The following is a 19,119-nucleotide window of genomic DNA, read 5'->3' as shown; positions in this document are numbered from 1 at the left end:
TACCAAATTGATATAAAAGTTCTGTGAGCCCCTCCCTCGGGATGGTGTGTGGGGGGAGATCGCGTGGACTGGAGACAGAGGCTGCTGCTGCAGGGACTGTCTCTGAGTCAGGCTTCAAGGCCTATTGATCTCCTCCTTTGACTCCGTGGCTTAATTCTTCGTATTACTCATTGTATTGCGGTTTTTGACTACATTCGTCTGGCTCCTGACTTACCTTTTGAACTGATTAACAGCTTACGATTTTGGATCACCCTCTGGACTTCGTTTAACCCGGTTCCGGATCATCGACCTCGGCTTTCTTCACCAACTACAACTCTGCTCATCCCTCCTAACTGACGTCTCCGCTGCATCATCTTCTGGCTACCGACCTCGGCTTCTCGTATTCGACCACCTGAATTGTCCATTGCTGTAGACTGGTGTCACGCGGTTCATCATCAACGTGTTACAGTTCATTTCATTGTTTGTGATCCCCATTTATGAGCTGTTGACCAGCCCTGGGACTAGGTCTTCGGACTGAACCTCGTGGGCCAACAGACCCCTTTGTTGTTAATTGTTTGTTTGTGTTCCAAACTGTAACTGAAGACCTTTCTGCCTACGCCTGAAGCGTAAGTCAAATAAACTCACCTGTTCTTTCTCAATCCGCTCCGAGTCCCTAACTCCAGACTCTACGCCGCTAATCCCACCTGTCCGTATCTAATTGCCACCCCGGCCCACCGTGACCTTGGGCCCCGATCCTTCGGTTTTCCCCGACATCCTTGACTTCAGAAAAGCCAACTTTGACAAGCTCAAGAGGCTTGTCGGTCAGGCCCTTAGGGACCATGACCCCAGGGAGATGGGAGTTCAAGAAGAGTGGTTGCTTCTCAAGGAAGCGATCCTCAATGCACAAGCTAAATCTATTCCAACACGGAGGAAAGGCAGCAAGAAGGCACAGCAGCCCTCCTGACTCTCCAGGGACCTAGCAGACCTCCTGCGGCTAAAAAGGAAAGCCTACAAAGGATGGAGGACGGGATTCACCTCCAAGGAGGATTACTCCGCGCTGGTCCGGTCCTGCAGGGAGCAAACCAGGAAAGCCAAGGCTGCAACTGAACTCCAACTAGCTTCAAGCATCAAGGACAACAAAAAGTCCTTTTTCAGATATGTGGGGAGCTGGAGAAAAAGCAAGGGCAACGTTGGACCCCTGCTAAACCAGATGGGGCAACTGACAACTGACGCCTAGGAAAAGCCAACCTATTAAATAGGTACTTTGCGTCAGTCTTTCATCAGTCCCATAGGACGCCCATGCCTGATATGGCACAGGGAGATCCAGGTGATGGGGATCTCCTGCCCTCCATAAATGCTGACCTCGTGAAAGAACACCTTGAGAAGATGGATACCTTCAAGTCAGCTGGCCCTGACAATCTGCACCCCAGGGTACTCAAGGAGCTGGCGAGCGTCATAGCCCAGCCCCTGGCACGGATCTTTGAAAACTCCTGGCGCTCTGGTATAGTACCTGAAGACTGGAAGAAGGCCAATGTGGTGCCGATCTTCAAGAAAGGGAGGAGAGTGGATCCAGCTAACTACAGGCCCATTAGCCTGACTTCTATCCTGGGGAAGATCTTAGAAAAGTTTATTAAGGAGGCCATCCTTCATGGACTGGCCCAGGCTAACATCCTAAGGGATAGCCAGCACGGGTTTGTTGCGGATAGGTCTTGTTTGACCAATCTCATTTCCTTCTATGACCAGGTGACCTATCACCTGGACGAGGGAGAAGAGATTGATGTCATATATCTTGACTTCAAAAAAGCTTTTGATCTGGTATCCCACGATCACCTCTTGGCCAAACTGTCCAGTTGTGGCCTTGGCTCCACCACGATCTGCTGGCTGGGAAATTGACTCCGTGGTCGGACCCAGAGGGTTGTAATTGATGGCAGTCACTCATCGTGGTGCCCTGTGACCAGTGGGGTCCCTCAAGGCTCTGTCCTGGGACCCATACTGTTCAACATCTTCATTAATGATGTGGACATTGGACTCAGGAGTGGACTGGCCAAGTTCACTGATGACACCAAACTTTGGGGCAAAGCATCCACGCCAGAAGATAGGCGGGTGATCCAGGCTGACCTGGACAAGCTCAGCAAATGAGAACCTGATGGTGTTTAGCACCGAAAAATGCAAGGTTCTCCACCTTGGGAGGAAAAACCTGCAGCATCCTTATAGGCTCGGCAATGCTACGCTGCCTAGCACTATGGAAGAAAGAGACTTGGGGGTCATCATTGACCACAAGATGATCATGAGCCTGCAATGCGATGCTGCGGCTAATAAAGCGACCAAAATGCTGGCTTGCATCTATAGATGCTTCTCGAGCAAATCCCGGGACGTCATTCTCCCCTTGTACTCGGCCTTGGTGAGGCCGCAGCTGGAGTACTGCGTCCAGTTTTGGGCTCCACAATTCAAAACGGATGTGGAGAAGCTTGAGAGAGTCCAGAGGAGAGCCACGCGCATGATCGGAGGTCAGGAAAACAGATCTTATGATGATAGGCTGAGAGACATGGGACTCTTTAGCCTGGAAAAGCGTAGGCTCAGGGGTGATCTGATGGCCACCTATAAGTTTATCAAGGGTGACCACCAGGATCTGGGGGAACGTTTGTTCACCAGAGCGCCCCAAGGGATGACGAGGTCGAACGGTCACAAACTCCTGCAAGACCGTTTCAGGCTGGACATAAGGAAGAATTTCTTTACTGTCCGAGCCCCCAAGGTCTGGAACAGTCTGCCAGTGGAGGTGGTTCAAGCACCTACATTGAACACCTTCAAGAGTAAATTGGATGCTTATCTTGCTGGGATCCTATGACCCCAGCTGACTTCCTGCCCTTTGGGCAGGGGGCTGGACTCGATGATCTCCCGAGGTCCCTTCCAGCCCTGATGTCTATGAAATCTATGAAAACTAGCAGGGCTTTGATAATGCTTCTTGTGTGACACAGCTGGCTTCAGCCATAAAATACAATGGGCAACGCTGACATCTAGTGGTATGTGTGTGAGAATGAACATGCTGGAAAATTTCACACTAGCTCTTGAAACTACAGTAGAGTTTGGACTGAAGAAACAGAATGAGCTCTGAGTTTCACAAAAGCTCTGATGTTAGAAAAAGTTAGCAGTCAAGAAAACACCAACAATATAACCACATGATGCCAGCTGCCTTAATTACTTACCACTGCTTTTTCTATCTGCCAACAGCATCAAAGAATCCTTAGGCACGAGACAGCATCATGTCAACCATGAAAGAAGAAACCACACAGATTTCAGAGCCCTTGAGGGTCTATGGAGGGGGAAAGATTTGAAAGGGTGGGAAATGAGAAACTGTAGATCAGAAATACAGGAAAGACGAATATGAGAGAAAAAGTAGGGTAGGACATGCAGACACACATGCCCAGACACATGAGCACTAGTAGCAGACAAAGCTACTATATCCAGAAGAAAGAGCAGCCCAGTGGTTTTTTCAGCCCTTAAAGCCCCATGACAGTCTCTGGAACTGTACACTTTCCTATGTTGTTATTTGCTACTGGTGATGATAACCTTGTTGGGGAAAGGAAGCAGACAGAAATTGCAGCTGCACATGACACAGAAGTCATCCTTGCAACTCCTTCTACACACAGATAATGGAATGATCTTTGAACTAGTAACTGTCCTCCTTTGTGGTGTAGGTAGTAATATAATACCAATGTAACCCGGGTGTACCCAGGTGCACAAGTAATGTGCTCCCCATTCCAGATAGAAGGGATGGGTGGCAGGCAGGAGTGCTGCGAAATGGATCTGCAATATACAGGCCAGATCCCTCTACTCCCTATAGAGTCAGGCCAAGACAAGAGATACTTAACTATATACAGTATATATACAAAAATTAAAAGGAATTGATATTAATACACATATATATTACAAATACATAATTATCATATAATACTATGGTCCTACAGATAAAGGCTGAAAGAGTACACCAATATTACCGAAGCATAGAGCAGCTTCTGCTACTAGGAGTCCACCTCTATTTTGCTTTGGATTGAAGATTGGGTTTTTTCCTCCTATGCTACAGGCAGAGAGCAGAGCAGAAGCTGGAAAAGTGCAAGCAGTTCTCAAAAATATGGTGAAACCCAGCTGGAGTAACCAACTTCCTTCGTTTTGAATTGAAGCTATTGAGTGTTGTGTTGTTTCCTGCACTGCCTCAAAATTTGTGGCTTGTCCAAAAAGTTTGCAAACCTTGGCAGAATTCCTGGTTTCTAATTAGACTAGAGATGCACTCAGGTTGTAAAGTTCAATTCAATTTCCTGTCCAAATCTGAATAGCTCTGAAGTTTGCCTACTTCAGATCCCTGCAAGAGAGGTGGAATCTAGCCAAAGTTTCAGCTATCAATCGAGATATACATTTCATTGAATTCTGTGGTATGGGTTTTCATTTAGTGTTCTGATTTCAACCCATCTTTAAGTTAAATTTCAAATCAGTGGAACCTCACATGGTAGTGGATTTTAAAAATGAACATTTTATATTATTTTACTATGCAATATTCAATTTGTATTGCTATATGAGACTATATCACTGTAGAGACTAGATTGTGCATCTTTATAAAACGGTGGCAGATGACAGCTCTGAGATGCTACTTAGAAAATAAGAATCAATGTACTGGTATATTTTTAATAAAGATTAATCACTTAGTGTTTTTTAACTGGAATTTAAGATGGGCCTCTGCCAACCATGTTTTTAAATATTTAAAGCATAACCTCAGTAACATGGTCTTGCTGAATCTTCTTACAAATTGACTCAGAGCAACCTGCCTTTTTTCTGTGGGAAACTTACCTGACTAGTAAATGGCACCAGCAATTTTCAAGTTAACAAGCAATGTTAAAGTTAACATTGTTCTTGACAACTCTGAGTTTTGAGGTTTATGATGCAAATATTGTAACTTCCTCTTGTCAACTATAAAGAAGTTGTGCAAAGCTTTATTATGTTACTTTCTGACAGTTTAACTGAAGAGTTCATGAAAAGTCAAGACTTAAGTATTCATTTAAAAACTGTAAGCATGTGGAGGCTTTTCATGTTTCATACCAAAAGAGCAACAAAAGCGGTAAGCTTTCAGTAACAGTTTCTATCTGTCTTCTTTAACCTACGGGGAAATTGTGCATGCTATTATATAAACTCAAGTATTTAACTTCTATGTTTATCAGGGAAAGCAAGAATTAATTTGGCAAGTGACAGGACCATGTGAAACAGAGAAGGTAAGGGAAATCATTGGGGATACCCTGAATTCTTTGTAATGCTTACAGGTTAGTTGGTACTGAAACAAGAAAGTGCTAGGACAGCTATTTCAATCCAGTGTTCAGGGGTTAGACCATGTAATTCTTGGAAATGCTGCTAAGTGGAGGAGAATTATGGCCTGTGGTAACTCTTCTTGGGAGTAAGGAGACATGGATGCGCGCCTCAAATTTGCCACAGACTGACTTTGGCAAAGTCTCTTTATGGTTTGACCTCTGTTTCTCTACCTCACTTGTATTGGTGAGTGTATGTGGTAGGATAAATTCCATGAAGTCTGCAAAGCACAAGTGTAAGGAGATGCTCCGCCTGGGACTCAGCAGGAGTTAAGAGTCTGCCTGCTAGAAGGCTGACAGCACCTACAGCTGATGAGGGAATTGAGCCACAAAGAGGCCTACAAACTTCCAGAAGCAGAGTGGAAAGGAGAGAAGAAGCATGGGGTGGGGTTGCATCTGGTCCTGGTTCTGTCTCATCACTTCCGTTCCTTAGGGAGAAGCACTGAGTCTGTGTTCTTCCTCCCAGGGCCTGGGACAAGACCACAGCTTTTGAGTTTTGTGTGTTCATTTATTTGCTGTTTGCACACTTGTTTGTTTTGTTGGCTTTTCTTTTATTTGGGGGTGGGAATAAGTCTGCCCTGGTAAAATAAACAGCCTGTAAACCTGACCACAGAAGTGACTGGCCTCAATAAGGAAGCTGGGTGAGTGACTTGCTCACACCATGGTATTAATTCTATAGAAGGTCCTAGAGAAGTGTCTATTGTTTCTTAATTAATAGAGTAGCTTAAAGATACCATATGCAGCAGACTGAGAAAATGGTTGTGTGGATATGCCTACAGTGTAATTACTGCAGTTTAACTGGTCTTTGACGCTTTGAGAAGGGTAGCTCAAATAACTCATGGTTGAACTGTGGTAGAACTTAGCATGGGCTAATTTGTTTTCTTTCTTAACACAAGAAATTGCCATGTACTGAGCTTCATGTTCCTGTGGCTAGGTGACTATATTGGGTCCTGAAGCTGGCTATCTTAACACTTGGGTATCTCTACAGTATGTTTGTGACTCCAGTGCAGACATACACTGTTATTGGAAAGGCTAAGTGAAATGTCATTCTTTCTTAATAGAAATAAATGAATTAAATGTGCAATAACTGTATCTGATGGCAGAGGTCTGTCTTGCTTGGAGGAAAAAAAAAACCAAGGCAGAAATAACTAGTTAAATAAGAGTATGAACAAAAGCCGAGCGTTGCTTCCTTAGCTGAGGATCACAAGCTCTTAATCCCCTGCCCCTCTGCACCCCTCCCCACAAAAACAGGGGCCCAATGGTTAGTTTTTGTTGCTGCTGCTGCTGTTTTAGGGTGTGTTTATTGTTTGTGCATAACTGATCCTGTGATCATCTCAAGATCCATTTGAACCCAATATTGGACAACCATGCTGAGAAGTCAAGTTAGTTGAATGCCCTGTCACAGAATAATCATCATGGTGGCAATATTGCATCATTTTGAACTTTTGAAATTTTAGTTTTTGTTTCACTAATATTAAATTTCTTCAGCCAGTTAGAGCATGAGAATGAATGCATCTCGAGCAGGTCCAAACAGGTGATCCTCCCCCTCTATGCGGCACTGGTCAGGCTGCAGCTGGCGTCCAGTTCTGTGCACCACACTTCAAGAGGGATGTGGACAACATGGAGAGGGTCCAGAGGAGGACCACTCGTATGATCAGGGGGCAGCAGGGCAGGCCCTACAAGGAGAGGCTACGGGACCTGAACCTGTTTAGCCTCCACAAGAGAAGGCTGAGGGGGGATTTAGTAGCCTGTTATAAGCTAGTCAGGGGGGATCAGCAGGTATTGGGGGAGTCCGTGTTCCCCCGAGCATTGCCAGGAGTGACCAGGAATAATGGTCACAAGCTGGCAGAGGGTAGGTTTAGGTTAGATATCAGGAGGTGCTACTTCACTACCAGGGTGGCTAGGATCTGGAACCAACTTCCAAGAGAAGTGGTGCAGGCTCCTACCCTGGGAGTCTTTAAGAGGAGGTTAGATGAACACCTCGCTGGGGTCGTTTGATCCAAGTACTTTTTCCTGCCATGGCAGGGGTTCGGACTAGATGATCTACTCAGGTCCCTTCTGACCCTAGAAACTATGAAACTATGAAAGGGAGAATAATTAACCCCTGAAACATAAAGGAATGGAGGAGCTTTTGCTGAAGTTCTAAGGCTTTCTGTAAGATTTACCTATAGATGTGACCCATGATATTTGGATCCTGTGACATTGTTAGAAAGATTCATGATTTATTTTCTTGTATACTCAGCTGTAGTTCGAAGCATTTGTGGCTTATTTCATGGTGGCTACTATTGTTATTTGATGATGTAGAAAAAGAATTTAATTGATTAAGAGAGGGAATTTTGTACTGAATGTAGTTCATTAAAAAAAAATACCAGCCCCGGAGCCACCTTGGTAGTCTATGATTCTGACTTCCACCTTACCAATCAGTTGGATCTTATCTTTTTCAATGGTGCCATAGAGACCTGTAGAGGAAGTGTTGTTCTTAGACTCTCCAATGTGTTTTCAAACCTTGACATGGGTTCCTGTCTGTCCAGTGTATTACAGTCTGGAAATAAAGTTTAATTATACGTTCACTTCAGTGGTACGATTGCTTGAATTTGTGGACCTGCTGACCTGAGTATATTATCTCTTAGCCTGATGGTAATACTATCATGGATTATTAGAAATACTCATAGTGTTGTTATTTAGCCAAAAATATGGTTATTGTCCCATAAATAGGAAGGACCTTGTAACAGCTGTGGATTTTCTATGCTTTTGGCCATCTGAATATTCATGTAGTGAATTGCATTGATATGGTTTTGTATATTATACCCACTGCTGTGATGGCTTATAATTATGACAGTGTTATTACATTACATTCTGTGAGATAATGGGATAATTTCCAAAGCTATAGGGTGCTTTTCAACTATGTAATGGGGGGAAAAACCTTGCATGGTTTTTTTCCCCCTCTTTCTATCTGGATGTGTGTATACTTTGTTAATGATTCCTTTAATAAGGGGAGAAAACATACTGGTCCTGGGCAGACTAAATGTATTAAAATTCAGCATCTTGACTGTTTCGGAACATGACTTTTAAAAGTGCTTAATCATACACAGATGTTGCATTGTTGCTAGCCCTTGTGCTGCTGTTGATACCTGTTGAAGATGCAAAGTTGGTTTTGGGTTCCAGCACCATCTCTCCTTCAGAATCCTTTTCAGGTTGTCCTCTGTGCAAAATAACTAAATAAAACATATTGAAAACAAAGGGTATTTTAAACTAATCACATCTTCTTACTTAGAATCCTATGTTTAGTTCTGATCACTTCAACTCAAAGGCTAGGGACAGAAGCTGCACATAAATTGGTATAAGTGATCAGAAACTCATTCAGATCTGTAACACAACAGAACTTTGAACATGACCAAAACTGGTTAAGATTAACCTGGATGGATGTAGTATCAGACTTAACTGATTTAGGTTAAATTGTTTTATTGAACTTCTGCCCCAGATTCAAGTTAATGCACAGTCCCCCAGCATCCCAGGATGTCTTGCACCTCCTCTGCAAGACCCCTTTGCAGGTTGGGCAGGCCAAACTTGGCCCAAGCTGTCTGCTTCAGCTAGGCAGGAAAGCATGCTCTAGTACACCCACAGCTTCTGGTCTGGGCCACTGCAGGCATATGGTGGTATTTCTGGAATCAAAAGTGAATGTCTGTTTGCTTGCTTGTCGGTTCAATCTACACAGTTTAGACTAACCTGTGAAGATTGAAATGATTCAGCCTCAGGCTTTTTGACTGTCTCTATTTAGCCAAAAGGGTATGACTGTGTGGAAAAAGAAAAGATCTGAAAAAAGGCAGTGTAAATAATTATAAGTTTGACGACAGGAGATGCTTTGAAGGTTAGACTCCCTTAAGGTGGGAGAGAGAATATGTTTGAGAGGGTGTGAGTGAGATGTATCAAATAATGCATAGTCATGCCTTTACCTCTCTTTCATAATACAAAAATATGGTGCTATCCAATAAAATTTTAAAAGCAATTTAAAATCAGTAAAAGGAAACTGCTTTACACACAGGAGAGCAAGTTGTACAAATAGCAAGACACATGATACTGTTAAGGGAGAGCTGAGCTAGACTCAGGATGTGAAATAATCAGGGGTATGAACCCCAAGATCAGGGTATAAACCATTGTTATAGTGTGTGTGTGTGTGCGCGTGTGTGCGCGCGCGCACACGCATGTGCACAGTATGCCAGGGCTATACACACACACATATGTTCAACTATACCACATCTATAAATCAGAGATAAACCATAGGTTTAATTTAGTTGCTTTCTGTTAGGAAAAAAACTTCTCTGAAAAATAAATTTATATTTAACTGCATAATGAAGGTGAGGTGGAAGACAGCTTTAAAAGGTTATGGTCCTGGACACTAGACTAGAAAGACCATGACTTAGCTATAGTATGGCCAGTCCTAGGCTTGAGGAAGGTGTAAGGATTGTGATTAATTGCTTCAAAAGTGATTGCATTAATGTGTATTTTGTTAATTTTGGCTGGTTGACCATTCTAATGCTTTGAGATTACTTGTGTGGAAACAAAGAATGGCCAGTGAATAAGAGAACAGAACATTAATACAATGAAATACAGCCACTGTATTCTGTTCCTAGCCTCTGTCTTCCTGAATATATGAAGTGTGTTAATTCTAATAGTACCCTTATCAGATTTGCTAATTGCAATGAGAATTTTACATGCAATGTGAATTCACCCTTGTTGACAATTATGGTTACAAGAATAGCATGTGGTTTAAAACCTAATCCATTCTCATGACACCTTAAATGGTCAAGTTTTGTCCTCACATTCATGTTGTCTACCATGAAAACTAGGATAAATTATGATCTTACATCAGTCTTTGCACTCAAAATATGATCTTCCACTGTGACTGGATACATTACCCTTAAAGTTGAGAGGGCAGTAATAATTTAGTAGAAAGCCACACCAAATGCTCAAATTCAGGCCCATGGAGCATGTGTATAATATAGTACATAGAGATTCAAAACTAGCTACCGTATTGTTCTGGTTTTAAGTCTGTATAAAAATCAGCTCCATATTTTCAGGTTCAACTTCTGTGGGGGGAGGGATAAAACCTTTCCCTTCTAAACATCAGTCAATCTCTCTCTGAACATCAGCTGAAAAATTGGGCATTATGGAACAACTGTAGCCCAATTATTAGTCATCTGTTTATACGTTGATCTTCCATATGATTTGATTTTGATGGTTCTTTTGGGGGGTAAGAGGGAGGAGGTAAACTTATAACCAGAACAATATGGTATTTGCCATACACATAGGAACTCCATGGAATTCCCATTCATAGATCTGCAAAAGAATCTGCAGTTTTACGTACAATTGTACATGTTTTTGCACCATGTAAAATATCCAAAGGACCTTTGAAATTATTTTCTGAGTAAGCTTTCTCACTTCCAAAATGCAGACTAGATTCTGAAGACCCTCTTTCCATAAGCAGAAACACTGGTACTCGCCATACTTGGCTGAATTTAACTGTCACTGCACAGCTCAGTTGAAACTAACACATTCACTTGCAAAACTAAGTACCAATATGGTTATTCTGCAAACTCTTTTGGTGCTGAGCCCCACCATTTTGTGGGAAGCATAAAACATCTTCCCTAAGCCCTAGAAAATGTGAAGGGATTTCCTCCCTTCACCCAAATTAATCATATGGTGGTATGTAAATAAACTTTCAGGCTAGGTACAGACATCTGAAAAGCCCGAGGCAGAAATGATGTAAATTACATGGTTTTCTGTAAGAAGTGTAGTTTCAATCAGTACTGAACAGAACATATGTTTGTATAACAGGGCAAGTCACCATACTGGCCCACCTCCCTGGCTAGGCAGCCTCTGCCTGCCTACACGTTCCTGCCATGCCTTGATGTAAACAATAAGTTGTTTTGTTAAGACAGGAGGCTACCCATTTTAAAGCCCAATGCCAAGGGCATATTACATGGCTCTGAAGCTCCAGAAGCACAGGGCAGCCACCAGCACTGCAGTGGGGTCTGCACAGCATAACCGCAGCTGCCACTTGGCTTGTGCTCAGGGCCAGTGGCTGAATAAGCTGCCTCCTGCCAGGAGGGGAGCACAGACCCTGATGCTGTGCCAGTGGCCAGTGTCTGAATAAGCTTCCTTCTGCCTGGAGGGGGCTTGCCCCAATCACAGAGCAGACCCTGGCATTGCAGCAGGATCTGCCCGGCTGCAGCTGCCGCTCTGTGCTCCAGGCCAGTGTCTGAATAAGCCTCCTCCTGCCAGGAGAGGGCTGGCCCGAGCACAGAGCGGCAGTGACTATTGAACCGGGCAGACCCCATTGCAGTGCTGGCGGCCACTCTGTGCTTGGTACAAGCCCCCTGTGAGCAGAAGGAGGCTTATTTGGACACTGGCCGCTCGCACTGCATTGGGGTCTGCCTGGCCTGGCCACAGCCACTGCTGGGCCTGTGGTCAGGGCCAGTGGCTGAATAAGTCTCCTTCTGCTGGAGGGGGCTTGCTCTGAGTACAGACTGAACACCAGGGGCCAGACCCTGCCCCCACCCGGCAGCTGGAGTGGCAAGGGGTGAGTGAGTGACAGTGATAGGCAGCAGCCCATCACCGCTTCCCAGAGTGCTAGCCCCTTCCTGGCAAGGGCCACTCTGTGGGACTGGCAGAGCTGCTGGGTAGCGTGGCAGTGCTGCAGAGCCTTGCAGGGCTCTGGCTCGCTCTGGCCTCTGGTGCTGTTGCAACTCTGCTGGCCCTGCAGCACAGTGCCCCTGCTGGGAAGGGGCTTACTCCTCCACATTATGACAGGGGCTGCTGCTCCCAATAAGGGTCCTGCCCCCTCCCACTGCAGCAGTGGGGCAGGGGCACAGCCAGGCAGGGCCCCTGTGAGGGGGAAGGGAGCATGGCAACGAGGGTGGGCAGACCTGGCTTGGTAGAGAGAAGACTAACTCTCCTCCCTGCCCCACTCTGCTTCAGGGACGACAATGCCTGTTGCTGCAGCAGTGGGGGCTGAGTGCTGGGCACACCCAGCTCAGGTCCCTGCCAGTGGGATACAGAGGGGGAACTAAACCCCTCCATGGCCAGACCCCTGCCCCTGCTCCGGCTGGGGAGCAGAGGGGAGGGGCCAGCCTGGCTGGGCTGGAGCAGAGAGCCCAGCCCAGCGAGCATGCCTGGATGCTGGGGGTCTCTGGTTTATCTTAAAGCAAGGAGTCTGGGACAGACATTGCATAAACTGGTTTGACCCAAATCAGTTAAGTCTGATATTATATTCAACCAGGTTTATCTCAAACTGGTTTCAGCCATTTTCAAACTGGTTTATATGCACTGAACATCTGTTTTATTACAGGTTTAAACCAGTTTCTCGTCACTTAAACTGGTTTATGTGTAACATCTCTTCTTAGCCAAAGTGATTCAATCTGATATTGCATCCATCCAGGTCTATCTTAAAATAGAATGCCATTTTGAAACCAGTCTATGGGCACTGAACTTCTGTTCTGTTACAGTTTTAGACCAGTTTTTGATCACTTATACTGGTAAAAGTGTAATATCTCAATTTTAATCCTCATCCTTTTTTGTCTGGTTCCTTTAATTGGTTTATAATTCAATATGTCTCATTTCCAGTGAACTGAACTTAATTTAGTTTAATTTCCCAAACTGTGGACTTTGCCACTATTAACAAATCAGGGAACAGGAGAATGATGGCTATAGAAAAGGACATGTTCTGTCTGGAAGGCAAGAATATATTGAAGATTACTCAGTCCTGGAGACAGGACTAGCAGGAAAGGGACAGCTGATATTTTGGTAAAATAGAATATTTTTTGCCATGTGCCTGAGAATGGCAGGAACCATAAAGGGACACTGACAGCTTATATTTTTAAATCAATATTTACGTTAGAAACCTGAAATTGGAATCTGTTATCAAGTGTTAATTGAGTGACTAAGAAGCATTACATGAGCTATGCCCTTCTCCTACTTTGGCATGTGTATTTACCATTCCCCAGCATCTGGATCTCTTGCACTGCAAGCCTCATAGCATGTGCCTAGCAACAGCCTTTTGCCATCCCCTCCAATCCCATAATCCTTGATTCAGCAGATCATTTACATGCATACTAGGGCTGTGCAAAGCTTTGGTCACTGATTCGATTTGGCAGAGATTCGGTAGCTGAATCTCTGAATTCAAATCAAATTGAACGCTCTGAATTGATTTGGAGAGATTCAGAAAGATTTGATGATTCAGACATAGATGCAGCTTTACATGTTTGTAACCCGGGTGGTACTCCAAGAAGTACCCCCTCTCCAATTGGGGGGTCAGAGCAGGTGCACAAGCACTGCGGGAGGTGTAGGGACTCTCCCCCCCTGATAGAGCAGAGCCAGACCACCAGTGGGGACTTAACCATATACCTTTTAATGAGGGAACAATACTGGGAACATAACCAGTATAAAACAGGGGGTATAGTGGACACAACAATGCCCCAAAGGGGCAGGATTCAACAAAGGTTAGACACTTACAGTCATAGACAAATTCATGTAGTTGACAGAAGATAGGGTTAACCAAAATGTAAAACACAAACAGCAGAACAAACAATACTGGTTGGTATTACTGGAAATATAAAAGGCACAAAATACAAAATGTCAAATGACAAGGAAATATAGGGCCTAGGTACCTGGAGGGGGAGAAAGAAGGAAAACACAATGGCCCCTTTCCACTGCAGAAGGAACTTCTTCCTGTTAGCTTACTCACCCCAAGTCAGCCCAGCTGGGACTTGAACTCAGATCTCCCATGTAGTAGGCAAGCTCTATGACGCAGCCACCAGTGCTGGCATTGCTCCAGCCTTCTAGAGGTTTTGACTGTCTCAGAGCCCAGCCTCATGTCGAGCTGCCTGGCCTCTGATTGGAGGAGCTGGAAGCAGAGCTAGGAACCTCTCAGGTTGCTGCTCAGATCCCGGCTGGAGGAGGGGAGCCTCTCCTGCTGGCTACAGCCTCCTAGGGGATCCTGGAGCCCAGTGGGAAGCCTGTCCTACCGGCCGCATGTTGTGCTGCTGAGGGTCCCACTGCTGCCTGCAGATCTCACTCCTTCAGCCTCTTCTGGGGCACCTGCTCCCACCCCGCTGGCCCAGCTCTTACCACTTCTTTAAATCTCCTTCCTTGTGGTCCCTTGCTGGTCTCTCCTGAGTCAGCGGCTCTGCCCCTTTTATCCCCCTCCAGGTGACCCAAGGGGCCAATCAGGGGACATGGAGGTGAGTCTCTGGGCCCTGATTGGTGAGGAAAGGGAATCCCAAGTTCTCCAATCATCTTTTGCCCTTTCAAAACCCCTGGGTTAGGTCACTGCCAGCTAGTCCGTCACATGTTTTTTCTACATACCTTGAGGTAGCAAGCAGCTTGTGAATGCTGAGATGGTAGGGCAGATAGAGTGTCCCACAGGAGCACGGGCGGAGTCCCCTGCGCACTTGAAAGCAGACCTGGAAGTGGACCAGAAGCGGGACCCCCCCCACCTGTCCCCCAGCTCAGTGACTGGTGCCTCTTCGGTCTGGAGGTGTACTCAGGGTCCCTCTGTGGCTGATTCCCAAGCCAGGGGGTTTGTGTGTGTGGGGGGGGGGTTGTTCCCTGCACGCTCAATGGTGAACCCAGAAGTGGGCTGGAAGTACCTCCAGTCCACTTCTGGGTCTGCTGCTGAGCGTGCTGGGGACCACCCACACTCCCATGGGATGCTCCATCCATCCCACCATCGCAGCATTCATGAGCTATGCCTGGTACTTCAAGGTATGTAGAAAAAACATTTAAAGCTGTGTCTATGGCTGAATCACTGATTTTTTCCGAATCAGCATCAAATCTTCAGATTCGGATTCAGCCCAATCGACTTGGAAGTGATCCAAATCAACAAATCAAATCACTGTCCCTGATTCAGGCTGAATCTGAATGAAATACAGCCTGTTTCTCACACCCCTTAATGTGTACTTAGCTCTGAGCCTAAGTAGGCCCACTAAAGCCACTGCATTGATGTGACTGTCATGTGCTTAAAGTTACTCTCATGATTTTGCAGTTGGCTGATTCAGGTTCAAGATTCAGATTTCTTTACTTGATTATTTTCCCACCAATCCAGTTTCCTACATATGAAAATGCATCTGTAAATCTCACCATACCTGTATCTCAGGCTCCAGCAGCCTGATGTACTACAGTCAGTACACTGAGGTATATTGCCTGGTGAGGGTAGGACTTTTCTTAGAAAGGGAAGCCAGCACTGTTTCTGGTAACTCTTACTTTAAAACAAACCAAAATACTACATTTTGGGCCTAGTTCCAGACAAGAATCCTAAATTCAAGGCTTCTATTCTCATTAATGCACATTAGAGGCAGAATAATACCAAAGTGTTACTACTCAAGTACCTAAGCAAGTGTAAAGAATTACAGCCTCTAATACTTAAAAAAAGATAGCATTAGAAAATGAACTTTCAACATTTGACTGCTCTTGGTGTGTGAAAAATAGCTGCTCAATAGTGTGCTAATAAACATTGTGGCCTATCTTGTGGCTTATGGTGGCATGTTTGAGTGCATCATGCAGGTTGTCTCCTTATCCAAAAGCAATTGTTATAGTTGTTAAGGAAGGGGCAGATCAAGTGGGGTGCAGTGGTGGGGATTCATTGCCCTCCCCCCCTTTTTTAAGTCAACTATACCACAGGAGAAGCAGCCAGGGCCTCTCTTCTTTAAGTTCTTGAAGCAAATAAGAATCCCCTCCCTTCCATGTGCAGCAGGATGTAAGGACCTGGAGCCTCCCCTATTGAGGGCCTAGCTGTGGGCCGTGGAAGTAGCAAGCAGGGAAGGGAATGTGCCTCTGAGCATGGAAGGGAAGGAAAGATTTGTACCTGCTTGAGGGACTTTTAACAAATTTTGCTGCTGCTCCAGTAGTGCAGTTTGCCCACCTAATGCTGGGAGCAGGGAGGCTGGGAGCTAGGGTTCAGCCACCATTTCAGCATACACACCCTTTCAGCATGTCATTGCTCTTACAATCCCTTTTCTGAAATCTTGGCTCCACCCTTGCACTAATCATGCTGTATGAAGGCTCATTAATACTCCTGAATGACAGCACTGATTAGCTTGCTTCCAATACTAATTAGCCCATCTACAGCAGTGCATAGACTGCCTTCATGGTTTTGATATTCAGGGGAAAGTCTGTGGAGCAGTGCTGAGTGTTTGAGAGTGCCAGTGACAGACAAGGAAGATTTGTGGTCTAGGTCTGGGCAATAGTGTGGTAGAAATAGTTGACTGGAGATGAATCAGGAAAATAGCATACTATGAGCTTTTATCTATTATATACTTCAGCAGAATAGGAGTGATTCTCTAGCACAGGGGTGGGCAAAATACATCCTGAGGGACGGATCTGGTCTGCCAGGTGATTTCATCTGGCCCACAGGCACCCACCAATTGTACCCTGCACAGTCCATGCACACTGCACTGTACCTTGCACACTCTGTGGGCTTTGCTTCCACCCTCATGTGTGGGAAGGACCTGGCCCTGGCCCTGGTCTGGCCTCGGCCCCAGCCAGCACTCACAGCTTCCAGGAGGCATCACTGCTGCAGCTGCCAGGGGATCTGCTTGGCTTCCCTGGCCTCCAGTGGCTCCTCATGTCCCTGCTGCACCACTTGCTCCAGGCAGCAGGTAGGGAAGTGGTGGCAGAAGCTGGGGGAAGCTGCAGCTGGGTGGGAGCATGGAGTGTGGAGCTGGGGCTGGCAGGATCATGGACCCTGGGGCCCATACCCAGTGAGGTGGTGGGAATGTGGAGGTCGGGTGGGCAGGGTACAGGTGTTGGTTTGTGGCATGTAAGGGAGGGTGGAGGGGTGTGGGGACCCCCTCCCTTGCTACACAGCCCTCCCCATCACTGGCCACAGCAGCAGTGGGGCATCCTGCTTTCTCTTGCCTCCTGGTGGAGTCCCAGAAGCTGCATGAAGCTGGGAGTGGGGCCAGGCCACTGGTTCCATTGTGTGAGGCTTCCCCACAGTGGTGCATAAGCCATGGGGAGCCCCATGCAATAGAGGTGGGTCAACTTGGCTCTGCTCCTTGCTGCCATGTGCAGCTCCTGGAATTGACTGGAGCCATGTGCTGCTGGGCAGCTGCGCCTGCTCAAACCCTGAGGGCCTGCTGCCTGCCATCAGTGGCAGGGGCTGTATGACATGGGGAGAGTGCCTGGGGGAGGGTCCCCACACCCTTCCTTACACCCCACAAACCCCACACACCTATACCATGACCACCTGAGTTCCACGCTCTTGCCATCCCACTGGGCATGGGCCCCGAGCTCTGTGCTCCAGCCAGCCCCACACTGAGCTGCTCTCACAACTCCCCTACATATACACATACCCACACTCCCAACATAGTTTACACTCTCCCACACAAACAATCACACCCCCTCACAAACCCCACCACCCACTCCATGCCCCACCACATACGCACACTACCCCCAAACACACTCCACACACACTCCCACACACAATATGCAAGAGTAAAAATTTATTTTTGAGCTATTATGCAGTCATCTCTATATACACTATGGAAACGCACATAAATCAGGACAAAAATATTTTTTGAAATAAAATTGAAGTATGTTATAGTAGATGTTTGACTTTTAGTATATGATTTGGTTTTTTTTCTCCAGTTCCAAGATGGCAACCCCTCCTCCTCCCAATAATTCCAGGGGCAAGGGAGGGATGTCCAGTGGCAAAGGCCAAAGGATAGGGGCAGAATTTCTAATCCCAAGATGACGACCAGTGGGCAGGGCACCTGCCAAGGGGCATGGCTACCTTTGTGGCCCTGGACAGCTCACCAAAACACATTAAATGGTTTTCCAGCTAAAATAATTGTCCACTCCTGTTTCAGGAGGATACATCTTGGCTAACTAAGTATTGGATACAAACTAGATTTTTTAAAATGATGTCTAAATAGTTAAATGCTAGTTTTCAGATGATAGCTATGTGTTTAACAAACCTTGAAAGTATAGGTTGTATGTTGTTGAGACAATTATAGTTACTATAGGTACAACAGTGCTTTATGTGCTGGAATAAATTATTTGAGCCTACTCCCTTTCAATTGTCTTTCTATAACTGAGACAATGAAGTGCTGTAAGTCTTGATGCTGTAGCTCTGTGTTGGGAGTCAGAGTAAGAATTACTTCTGGGATGCCACATATGTAGAATTCTGCTAGAAACTGCCTGTATTGCAGTTCAGAGTTGGCTGTGCTTAGCCTTTCACTCGGTCTCTCTCACCTCTTCAGACTCTACTTATGGACATCCCTTTGAACTGACAGGCTTAGCACTTGTTTTTCTCAGCATGGGATCTTGCAATTCATCCTATTTTTTTTTATTCATCATACAGACTATAACCTCTTTATTAACCATCATTGTTTGATCAGCAGGCCTTGGTGGATTTGACATCTGGCAGAGACTGATTTTTTGTAGCTGTGGTCAGCAGGAAAGGGCAGTAACAAAATTTTCAAATAATATAGTACTTATTTATCTATAGGCAAATCTATAGCAATCGGAGAGAAAAGAGCTCAAGTGATCAGAGTCCCTTATGAGCACATACAAGTAATCAGAGTCCCGTACGAGTAATAAGAGTCCCATATAGTAATAAATAATAAGATAAATAATAATGCATCCTGTATGAATGCATAAGAGTCCCTCAAGTATTAAGAGGCCTATATGAACGCATATAATCTTAAGTAAAGCTCACTATTTCACTTACTACATAAGTAGGTACAACTAATCTGAGGTACCTCAATATACTAGTCTCGAGACTCTGTCTGCC

At 45.5% G+C, this 19,119-nt stretch overlaps 1 long non-coding RNA gene across 1 annotated transcript in view; it reads left to right on the top strand.

Moving 5' to 3' along the window:
- Positions 1-505, top strand: part of LOC149873336 (uncharacterized) — a 33,929-nt gene extending 33,424 nt beyond the window's left edge. Inside the window, exon 3 of the long non-coding RNA XR_016441826.1 lies at positions 234-505. This is a non-coding gene — a long non-coding RNA (uncharacterized LOC149873336). The remainder of the gene's footprint in view (positions 1-233) is intronic.
- The last annotated feature ends 18,614 nt before the right edge of the window (positions 506-19,119 follow it).

The sequence above is a fragment of the Crocodylus siamensis genome, chromosome 1, assembly GCF_052110815.1.
Source record: "Crocodylus siamensis isolate JL-2025a chromosome 1, ASM5211081v1, whole genome shotgun sequence".
Lineage (NCBI taxonomy): Eukaryota > Metazoa > Chordata > Crocodylia > Crocodylidae > Crocodylus > Crocodylus siamensis.
Note: the sequence above shows the minus strand (reverse complement) of the source record. Positions and strands in the feature narration are given on the sequence as shown.